Source organism: Sciurus vulgaris (genome assembly GCF_902686455.1).
Source record: "Sciurus vulgaris genome assembly, chromosome: 13".
Lineage (NCBI taxonomy): Eukaryota > Metazoa > Chordata > Mammalia > Rodentia > Sciuridae > Sciurus > Sciurus vulgaris.
The window spans coordinates 51569565-51578776 of NC_136474.1; the positions used below are offsets into that span (position 1 = coordinate 51569565).

General features: G+C 45.0%; 1 long non-coding RNA gene across 1 annotated transcript; it reads right to left on the bottom strand.

The window, feature by feature from the left end:
• Positions 1–202: 202 nt before the first annotated feature.
• Positions 203–6108, bottom strand: LOC306642882. The gene is made up of 3 exons (XR_013758714.1): positions 5975–6108; positions 5234–5405; positions 203–400 (listed from the first exon to the last, which is right to left on the bottom strand). It is a non-coding gene; the product is annotated as an uncharacterized lncRNA (long non-coding RNA).
• Positions 6109–9212: the final 3104 nt, after the last annotated feature.

Sequence of the window (9212 nt, forward strand, 5' to 3'; positions counted from 1 at the left end):
CTCCTGTGTGGAGGATTTATGGGTGAGTTTATTTTCTTTCTCTTGAAATAGACCATTTATCCATTCTTTGACTGAAATTTTAAGCCCCAAAGACCCATCCACAGCAATCCCTTCCCTGGATCACATCCTTCCTAAACGCTCAGGGCATGGAGGGACAGCATTTATGCATTTCCTCCATTTCTAGCTTCTTCTCCATGATCTGACCTCCACAGCGTTTACTCACAGGCACACAGACCTGCACACACAGGCAGGCACACACGCACACACTCCTGCACCTGCCATGATCCCCAAGGTCTTCCGGTATCTCCATCAGACTATCCCCAAGTCCCTCGCAGGTTTCCAGACCTCTGGCGAGCCACTTTTCACCACAAATTCCAGCTTCTCAGGGCTCTCCGACATCCTGTAAGTGTAACGGTACACTCTCTGTTACTGCAATAATGATCATAATTTATACATACAGTAGCCTTTCATCCACAAGTGCTTTAACAGCGACGCCTGTGCGAGAGTGCAGAGCAGAGCCCCCGCTCTCCCCCAGTGCCCTGGCCCTGCTTGGGAGACGTCACGGGTCCCTCATTCTTCAAGGCAACACCTCATAACCATTTCAGGCAGGAAGTAAGGGAATCTGTCCAGTCAAAACTGCAGAAAGGAATTAGGTAATATAACACTTTTTCTTTCTCTTCTCCAGAAACTGAGAAATGCACTGATTCTCAGAATGAACTACCCCCGACCGTCCCCCTGAATTGTTGCTTTTTGCCTGGGGATTACATATTTCCTGGAGCAGTGAATTTTCTTCTTTCCTTGTCTTGTTTCCATCCAGGACTATATTTATTTAGAGCACAAGATAAAAATATCTATATGCCTAGGCCATCAGTCCCTCACATGAGGACTGTGACTGTGCTATATTTGTCTGTCTATCATGTAAAGATATCCCTAAGAGACATACACTGTCTCCATAAAAGGCAGCATGACCAGTAACCCAAAAATTAAAAAGGAGACGCGGGCAAGGATAAAGGGAGAAAGAGGAGAAGGAAAGGAAGAAGAGGAGGAAGAAGAGGAGGAGGAAGGGGAGGAGGGGGAAGTAGCAGCTTGTCTTTTTAAGAAACCAACACCATGGAAGGGAAACGCTCAGACTGCAGACAGATTGGTTTTAAATCCTGCCACCGTAGAACTTGGACCAGCCTCCAGTGAGCTTCAGTTCCTTATTAGTAAATGCAGATAGATGCATATTCCACAGGGTCATCCTGAGGCTTGGTAGTAACTGTGCCACAGAGCACACACTCTGGTTCCTGTAGATTCTGAAGTGATTTGTGCTGCTGGAGAAGCCACTAGATGGTAGGCATTTTGCACTTCCTGTCTCTTAGATGTTTTAAACCTGCTGTTGAACTTGTACTATGGCATGCCATTACCCATTTATCTGCTCCCTCCACTACTGTTGCTTCAGGCTAATCAGGAATTGGGAAAACAGGAAATGGGGTGTCAAAAGGCATAAGGCATGGGACATCCAGGGCACCCTGGGCACAGGTGGAGGGGAACCAGACCCAGTCCTGGGGGTCCTGAGTAAAGTTAAATTTGTCCGCAACTCTCTTTTTAAATCCTTAAGGATACACACAAGAAAGTACCTGTACATTTCCATTTCCCCCCCCTTTATTATTTACAAAAGGTAGAGGGTCTAACGTAACAAAGCAGTAGTTCAGCTTTTAGATCAGAACTTGCTTGAGGAAGAAATAGTCAAATGATCAATACCTGTAAACTAATCTCCCCACAATAGGTGGATCTTGGTGAACCACCCAAGAAATTCCAAAAAGGCCCAGTCCTAATTAACCCAACCACTTTTCACTTTTTCACTTGTGAGAGTCATAGATTTGTGGTAGGCTAACTGGGATCCATTCATCTTTTAAGACACGGACAAGCATAGATATGGTAGGTGCAATCCAAAGGCATAAGTGACAATGATGGTGGCAGTTGTGCTTCCCTCTCAGTTTCCTCACCCTGGATTTCTACTTCCAGTTACCTTTATTGTCCTTTTTTTTCTTCCCCCCTCCCCCACATCTATATCTATGCCCAGAACCTATAAATGGTACCCAGATGCACAAACCATGCTGCTAGTTTCAAGGCTAACTAAATTGTTGACTTCTGTCTCTAAATTCAATCACAGCCTTTCTCACTAAAGAAGACCCCATGAAAATGTAGGTGGCATACCAGTGAACAGAACAATGGGTGACGTGCAAGCCTGAGAGTATAACTTTAAGGAAAAGAAAATGCAGACGGCCTGAGATCTGGTCCCACTGAACTTAAGAGCGAGTGCATTGACCTTCAACATTCATTCAGCAAACTTCTCACTGAAGATTCGAGCACCAAATCTTTTCTCTTTAAATATAGCCCACGATGTGGTCATGAGACCGACATAAAATTAAAGCATTCAAATAAAACATATTCGTAACTAAGCATAGTCAGGATAAATCTGGCAGGAGAAAAGAGATACCTACAATGGTGATTTAGATAATCACTTAAAATTGTGTTCCTATAAAGTGAGTTATGATAACTAATCATAGTTCGGCCATAAGAATGACCATGATAATGAATATGAAAATAAGTTAAATTGCTAGGTAAAAGATAGTATATAAACCCAGATATTTTGTTGCTGCTATGTGGTCCATTTGCAAAGACTGATCTAGCTATACATTTGCTTATTGTGTTAGTTAGCTTTCCATAACTGTAACAAAATACCTAAGATAATCAACTGAAAAAGAGGAAAGGTTTATTTTGGCTTATGGTTTTAGAGATTTCACCTCCTGGACAGTAGGCCTCATGTTAGAGCAAGGCCACTAAAATGGTGGCTGAGAAGTGAAAGAGAGGAAGAAGAGGGGCAAGGGTCCCACTATCCTTTTAAAGAGCATGCCTCCAATGACTAGGAGACCTCCCACTAGTTCCCAACTTTTAGTTTCCACGCCTTCCCAGCAGTGCCAAGCGGGGGACCATACGTGGGCCTGTGAGGAATATTTCAGCTCCAAACTCCAGCAGGTATACACACCTTATCTCTGGTTAGAAAAGAGATGCTCTTCCTCTTTTTCATGCCATTTCATGCTTACTGCCTTACATTTGTTTAGGGTCACCTCACTGTCACTCAGTGTCATGTGGGGGTCTCCCATGTGCCTGCTCCCACCCCCACCCCTCAACCATGCTCTGGAAGTTCTGGAAATAGAGTTGTAAATGGAAGTTTTTATAAAGGAAGTGTTTCATTGCCAACCGTGGAAGTACACTGTCCCTCTTCTACATGTCGTGGACTGCTTGGGGTTCCGTATGTTTCTTTGAATGAGTGTGTTCGGGGCTATAGTGCAGACAGCAGAGTGAAGGCCCAGCAGGCCTGGGATTCACCTTCATCTGGGTGAGAAACTGAAAAGGAATTGAGCTGAACTGAAGGACTGGGAAATGAAGTCATGCCTGAAGGCTGAGTCTTATCTCTGAAGGCAGGGCACAGGGCCAATCGCACCCCTGTAGGTCAGGCCGGAATTTCCCCTGAACGAAATGAACATTCCCCTGGGAATCATTCTGGGAAGAGCTGTATCTTGGGACAGGAAATGAAGACTCGGGAGGTGGAGCTCAAAGTGGAATAAGGAGAAAAACATCCTCCTTGTTCTGCAGCCTGCAGGTCTCAGGAGGAAGAGGCTGAAGAGGCAAGGCACCCTCCTGGCGGGGTGTGGGCCTGTGGCTGCGATGCGTGAGGGGCTGTCAATGAACCTGGAGGAAGGCTGGTCGCCTCGGCAATGCTCTGTCATTCTCTGCAGTATACTGGTTGCCCCAACTCCACAGGAAGATCTCATTTGCTGCTGAGCCTGTCGGAAATGGTGTGTCCACCATTTGGGATGTCTGCCTAAGGGACACCTGTGGAGGATGCCTGTGCCCTGTCTTTGGTAACACGTCCAAGAAAGGAGAGTGGCCCAGGTAGAAAGACCCATAGAACCCATTCAAGGCACAGCACAGTCTGAGACAGGGCACTTCCAGAAGGCAAGGCCTGCAGAGGTTCACACTGCCACTGCCATTTCACCGATAATGCCTAACAGGTTATGTTAAGAATTCTCAGGAGGCCGACCTAATGAATCAGCAGCAACACAATCAGAGTGGTGTCCCTTCACCCACCCCCATCAAAGGAAGTTTCCAGGAGGAACTGGACTAAAGGGTTAGTTTTGAGGGAAAGGACAGGTGGAAGGAGGTTACTGGGGAGCAGGGCAGGTTTCAGGTGAGGAGAGCAGAGGAAGAAAGGCAGGCAGGAGGCCAGGCTACTCTGGAAGCTGTCCCTTGGGCAGTGGGGAGGAGAAGCAGTAGGAGATGCAAATGACCCTCGCTGGGGACAGACAAGGTTGAACTGCAATGCAGGCAGCCTTGGGGAAGCAGGGGACTGATTGCCATGCTCTTGCTTCCTTGGGCTCTCTATCCAGGGGCACTGCCACACCAACATGACTCGGTGTCTGGGGAATTCTATCTACATAGAAAGCCAATCCATAAAATCCAATCTTTTCTGGTTCTCCACTTATTCCTCATTAACAGGGGTTTGGGTTTGAATTATGTAGATAATTGCCACAACTCTTCACTTCATTTTGCCTGTAGATACATACCCTCAGAGGGGTATTTTGAGGATAAATGAGATACAAGCAAAGTGCTTTGAACTCCTGAGATGAAAGGTAGCCTATCAATACAGACCTTATATAATTAAGATGCTTCAAATTGCCAATACATGTATATTCATAACACCCAATATAATCATTGTATATCTTTTCTCTCCTTTATTTTTTATAAGGAGGCAGGAAGATCTACATTTTTTTAAACAACCCTGCTTTTGTGCACTTAACATTAACCTTTCCTTCCAAATGTCATTAGCTGCTAATTAAGATGTTGATTTGCGGATTGTATATGTTGCAGTAGAAGTGATTTGTGAATGCTTACTAGGTGTTTATCAACCTCTACCACTCATATTGGTTTAGCAAGAGCCTGGTGCATTTTAATTTACTGAGCAATTTTCCGATTCCCCACTTATTTCTGCATGTGCATAATGAGGGGAAAAAATGATACGAGGGGAAAAAATGGGAAATACTATAAATAGTTTCTAAAGAAAAATGCCATAGGAAAGAGTTATGGCTCAAAGTAGGTACTAAAGGAGCGAACAGATTGAATTTATCTTCTCTTTTTAATGGGGCATTTTAAGAAATCAAATTTGTGAGCAGGTGTCTACCCGTACCTGGATGGATGTGCACATTCGAGCTGGTTAGAGAGCCAGCCAGAGGAAAACGATGAATGGACTCTGAATTTTCTGGAACGCACATGCTTTTGTTTTCCAAGGTTGGCCTGCTCCTGTGCTATGTTCATGCCTTTAGGCTCTCACAAAGAACCTTCTTGCTTCTAAAATCACCCTTAAATCAAAGAAATAAAAGGATTATTCAGTTACGGAGGAGGATTCTGCAACAGAGGGGACATTTCCACAGGACTTTTTAATATAATTTATGAATATTTGCTAGCAACATAATTGTCTTTTCTGCTGACATTTTCAAAGCAACACTGTGATTTGTTGGGTCTCTGGAGAGTCCAACTACAAAACTGATAATTATATTAAATATACATAGACAATAAAGAGTGTGTTTACATAACTATGCCCATAAATATCTGATTGAACAGTCATTGTTCTCAAACCCCTTTTAAGCATCTCTCTGAGGACTGCAGTTCTAATGACATGATGGTTTAAAAGATGTTGCTCAGTCTTGTTCCATATTTAATTAACTTTCCTTTTTTAAACTTGTGATGGCAGAGACAATAACAAATAGCTCTGAAAAGAAGGAGCGCTTTGAAACATGAGTGAGCTCCTGTCAAGCTTTGTGCCGTCCTGATGGGAGAAGATGGGCGTGTGTGTGTGGCTGGCCTGGGACCTCGGCCCTCCCCGGGGATTCCATTATGAGGCCATCCAGAGCTCTCTAATCCCACACACCTTCTCTCGCACACTCACAGCTGTGCATCCACGCTTCCTGCACATGCTCCTGCATGTAAGCAGCTGCATCTCTAATGATTTCTTCCTATGAAACAGAAGATGAGAGCAAATTAGAAAACCAACAAGGTCTGAGAGGCAGGGGCAGGGCAGCGAGGTGGGAGGAAGAGGGGCTGGGAGGTGGAGATGCTTACGCTCTGGTCCTGGCTCTGCCATTGCCGTTTGACCTTTGGTAAGTGGGTTCGTTCATCTCCTATGGCGGCTGGAACAAATGACAAACTTGGTGGCTTAGAGCAACACAAATTTCTTATCTTGCTGTTCTGCAGGTAAGAAGTCAGAAGTGGGTCTCATAGGATTAAAATCAAGGTGGCACAGGGCTGGTCCCTCTGGGAGGCTCCAGTGGAGAATCCATTTCCTTGTTCTTTCTGGTTTCTGGAGGCCACTCACATTCCCTGACTGCTGGCCCTCTCCCCATCTTCAAAGCCAGAAATGGCTGACTGAGTTTTTCTCACAGAGAGTCACTTGGACTCTGACCCTCCTGCCTCCCTTTTCCACATGCCCCTTGTGATGTCATGAAGCCTACACAGGATGAGCTCTGGATAATGCACAAAGGTCTCTTCATCTTAAGATCTTTCTCATCTGCAAAGTTCTTTGGTCATTGTCCACTGACATATTTACCAGTTGTAGAGATTAGGCATCTGTGGGGGCTGCTATTCTGCCCTCGTAAATCAACTAATATCCATTAATGAGGGAGGCAGTCTGAAGTAGATTTGTTTGTCCAACAAATTAAGGTCCAGGAGACTTAAGAGTCAACAAGATAGACTCAATCCTTCAGTAGTGAGGAGAGAGAAGCATTACCTAGAAGTAAACACAATATTTTCATCTCAGTTAAGGGCCATGAAAAGAAGTAGAAAGTATAAGGTGAGTGATTTATAAAATGGTCTGGTCTGACCCTGGGTAAAGGGGTCAAGAGCAGTCAAGGAAGTCTTTCCTGGGGAGGTGATGTAAAAACAGAGACATAATAAATGACTCAGGCTGTCTAGGCAGAGCATTTTCAGAAGAGCTGAAAAGAACCTTCCAGTCAGAGGGGATGGCCAATGTCCATGTTCAGGCCCTAGAGTGTAGGAAGGGAGAAACTGGCCATTGAAGAACTGAGAAACAGCTCTCAGGGCTGGAGCAGCTAATGGAAGAATGTTTTGCCATGTGCTGAGTTGAGTCACCATGATAAAGGTCGAGCTTAGCCGGGGTTTACACAGCTCAAAAGGGCTCAAGAAGTTTGTGTGTACCTCATGATTGTAAGATAGATACTGTTAGGGTTTTCCTTTTGTAGATGGTGAAGCTGAGGGTCAGAGAAGCTACATGACCTTCCCAAGCTCACCTCTCTGGTAGAATCCGGATTTGCACTGGAGTCTGCTCAGTCACCATGCAGCACAGGTCTTAAGCAGGATTGGAGGATCTCAAAATTCTCCCTTATTCTGAGAGCAGCTGGGAGCCACAGGGAAATGTAAAGCACTTTAGAAAGATTCCTCCAGGTAATCGATGGGGGGCATCGAACCAGGACGGAAGCCAGAGCTCTCGGGTGAAACGATGGTGGTCTGCATGCAGTGGCCATAACTCAGACGGTGAGAAGTGGAGAGCTCAGTAAATACTAGAGCAAAATTGGTAAGACTTGCTGATCGAGGTGGGATGAACCAAAGAAGGTGTGACGATGTCCTAGATTCTGGCTGGATCACAGGGAAGGACCCAGCAGTCCCTGTTCTTCCAGAAGAATGGGTTCAGGTGAAGCTGTGGACCAGGAACACAAACCTGTGTTCAAACCCTCCAACCATGGAGTGGCTCCACCCAACAACACCAGAACAAGTTCTGCATTAACAGGTGTGAATGGATTCCAACTTCTCAATGAGGATGCAGCCCACTTTCTCCATGGTAATCCTCCCTCTGCAAGAGAGGAACTCTGCTCACCATCACCGCTCATTCTGTTTGTGGTGAACTCTTTCTAATTGTCGTCAATTATGATTCATTTACTTTTAGGTGTCTTGCTTGTCATAATATTATCATTTGTGAGTCTTTCCCTTTGCAGGCTGTGAGAATCTGTTGTGACATCTCAATAAAGCAGGATTCAATCAAGGTGTGAATGAATTGTTAATCTGGTTATAAATAGAAGGTACCATATGTCGGTATGTAAGGGCTGTTTCCCTCATTGTTGAAAATAATGTTAGTGAAACAAAACAAAAGAAGTTTCAGAAATAGCCTGTTCGGCTCTCCAAGCCTCCAACAAGTCTCTGCAGCTGATTCAGATTGCTGGGAGCAGCGTTCACACGTATTTATTTAGAATCATCATTTGAAAGAGAAAATTAGTGTCAAGTTTGGCTACCAGAGCCCCAGGGGTACTCGATCCTCCTGATTTTGACCGTGGAGGAAGCCTTACCACTCTTTGTCTCTTCTAGAGGCGCATCTTATGAACCATCTGATGGAAACATCTTTTTTCCTTCTTCTTTATATTTTTCCATGGTAAGCAGACTGCAAAAATATGGCAAAATTGACCGAGCTCCAGCCCAAGCCAATTCATGAGAACTATACCCTGCATCTTTTTCTAATGTGCACTCTCTGGGCAGTGAAGGCTCTGACCATCTCTACCCCGGTAGCACAGACGATGCTGAAGCACCTGCGGCAGTGTGTTTTCTGAGGAGTGCCTGCGTGTGTACTCAGAGGTCCAGCAAATGCCAGAACCAATAAACCTTAAATTAGCATCCCGCCATCTAGAACCATTTCCCCTCTGCTTTTCTGGAGCCCTCCCCAACACCTCTCCCTCCCATCTCCTAACCCAATCAAAGTGTGCTTCTACCTTGTTCCATTTCTTCAGGGCCTCACTAAGTGACTAGCTTGTTAGTTCAAAACAAAGTTAATGGCTAATAATAGTTTTCCCCCTGTGCTGGTGTCGTTTCCACTGAGACTCAATGCAGAGGAGTGGAAAGAGCTTGGATTTTGGAGTCAGTCACTTTGGGGTTCAAGTCCTGGCTCTTCGGTTCACTAGCTGAGTATCCAGGGTATGATTTTTAGGAGTTTTTGGGGAGTATAAACTCACCTGTAAAATAGTGACTCCTGCATCATGGAATAAGAGGTAAAGAAAAGAATGTGTGTTCAGCCACTAGTACTGAAACTGGCTATGTATTGACAGTGGGGTAGGGGTCAGGTGTAGGACCTGGGCACTCCCATTGGTCATCAGGGACTAGGGACGATC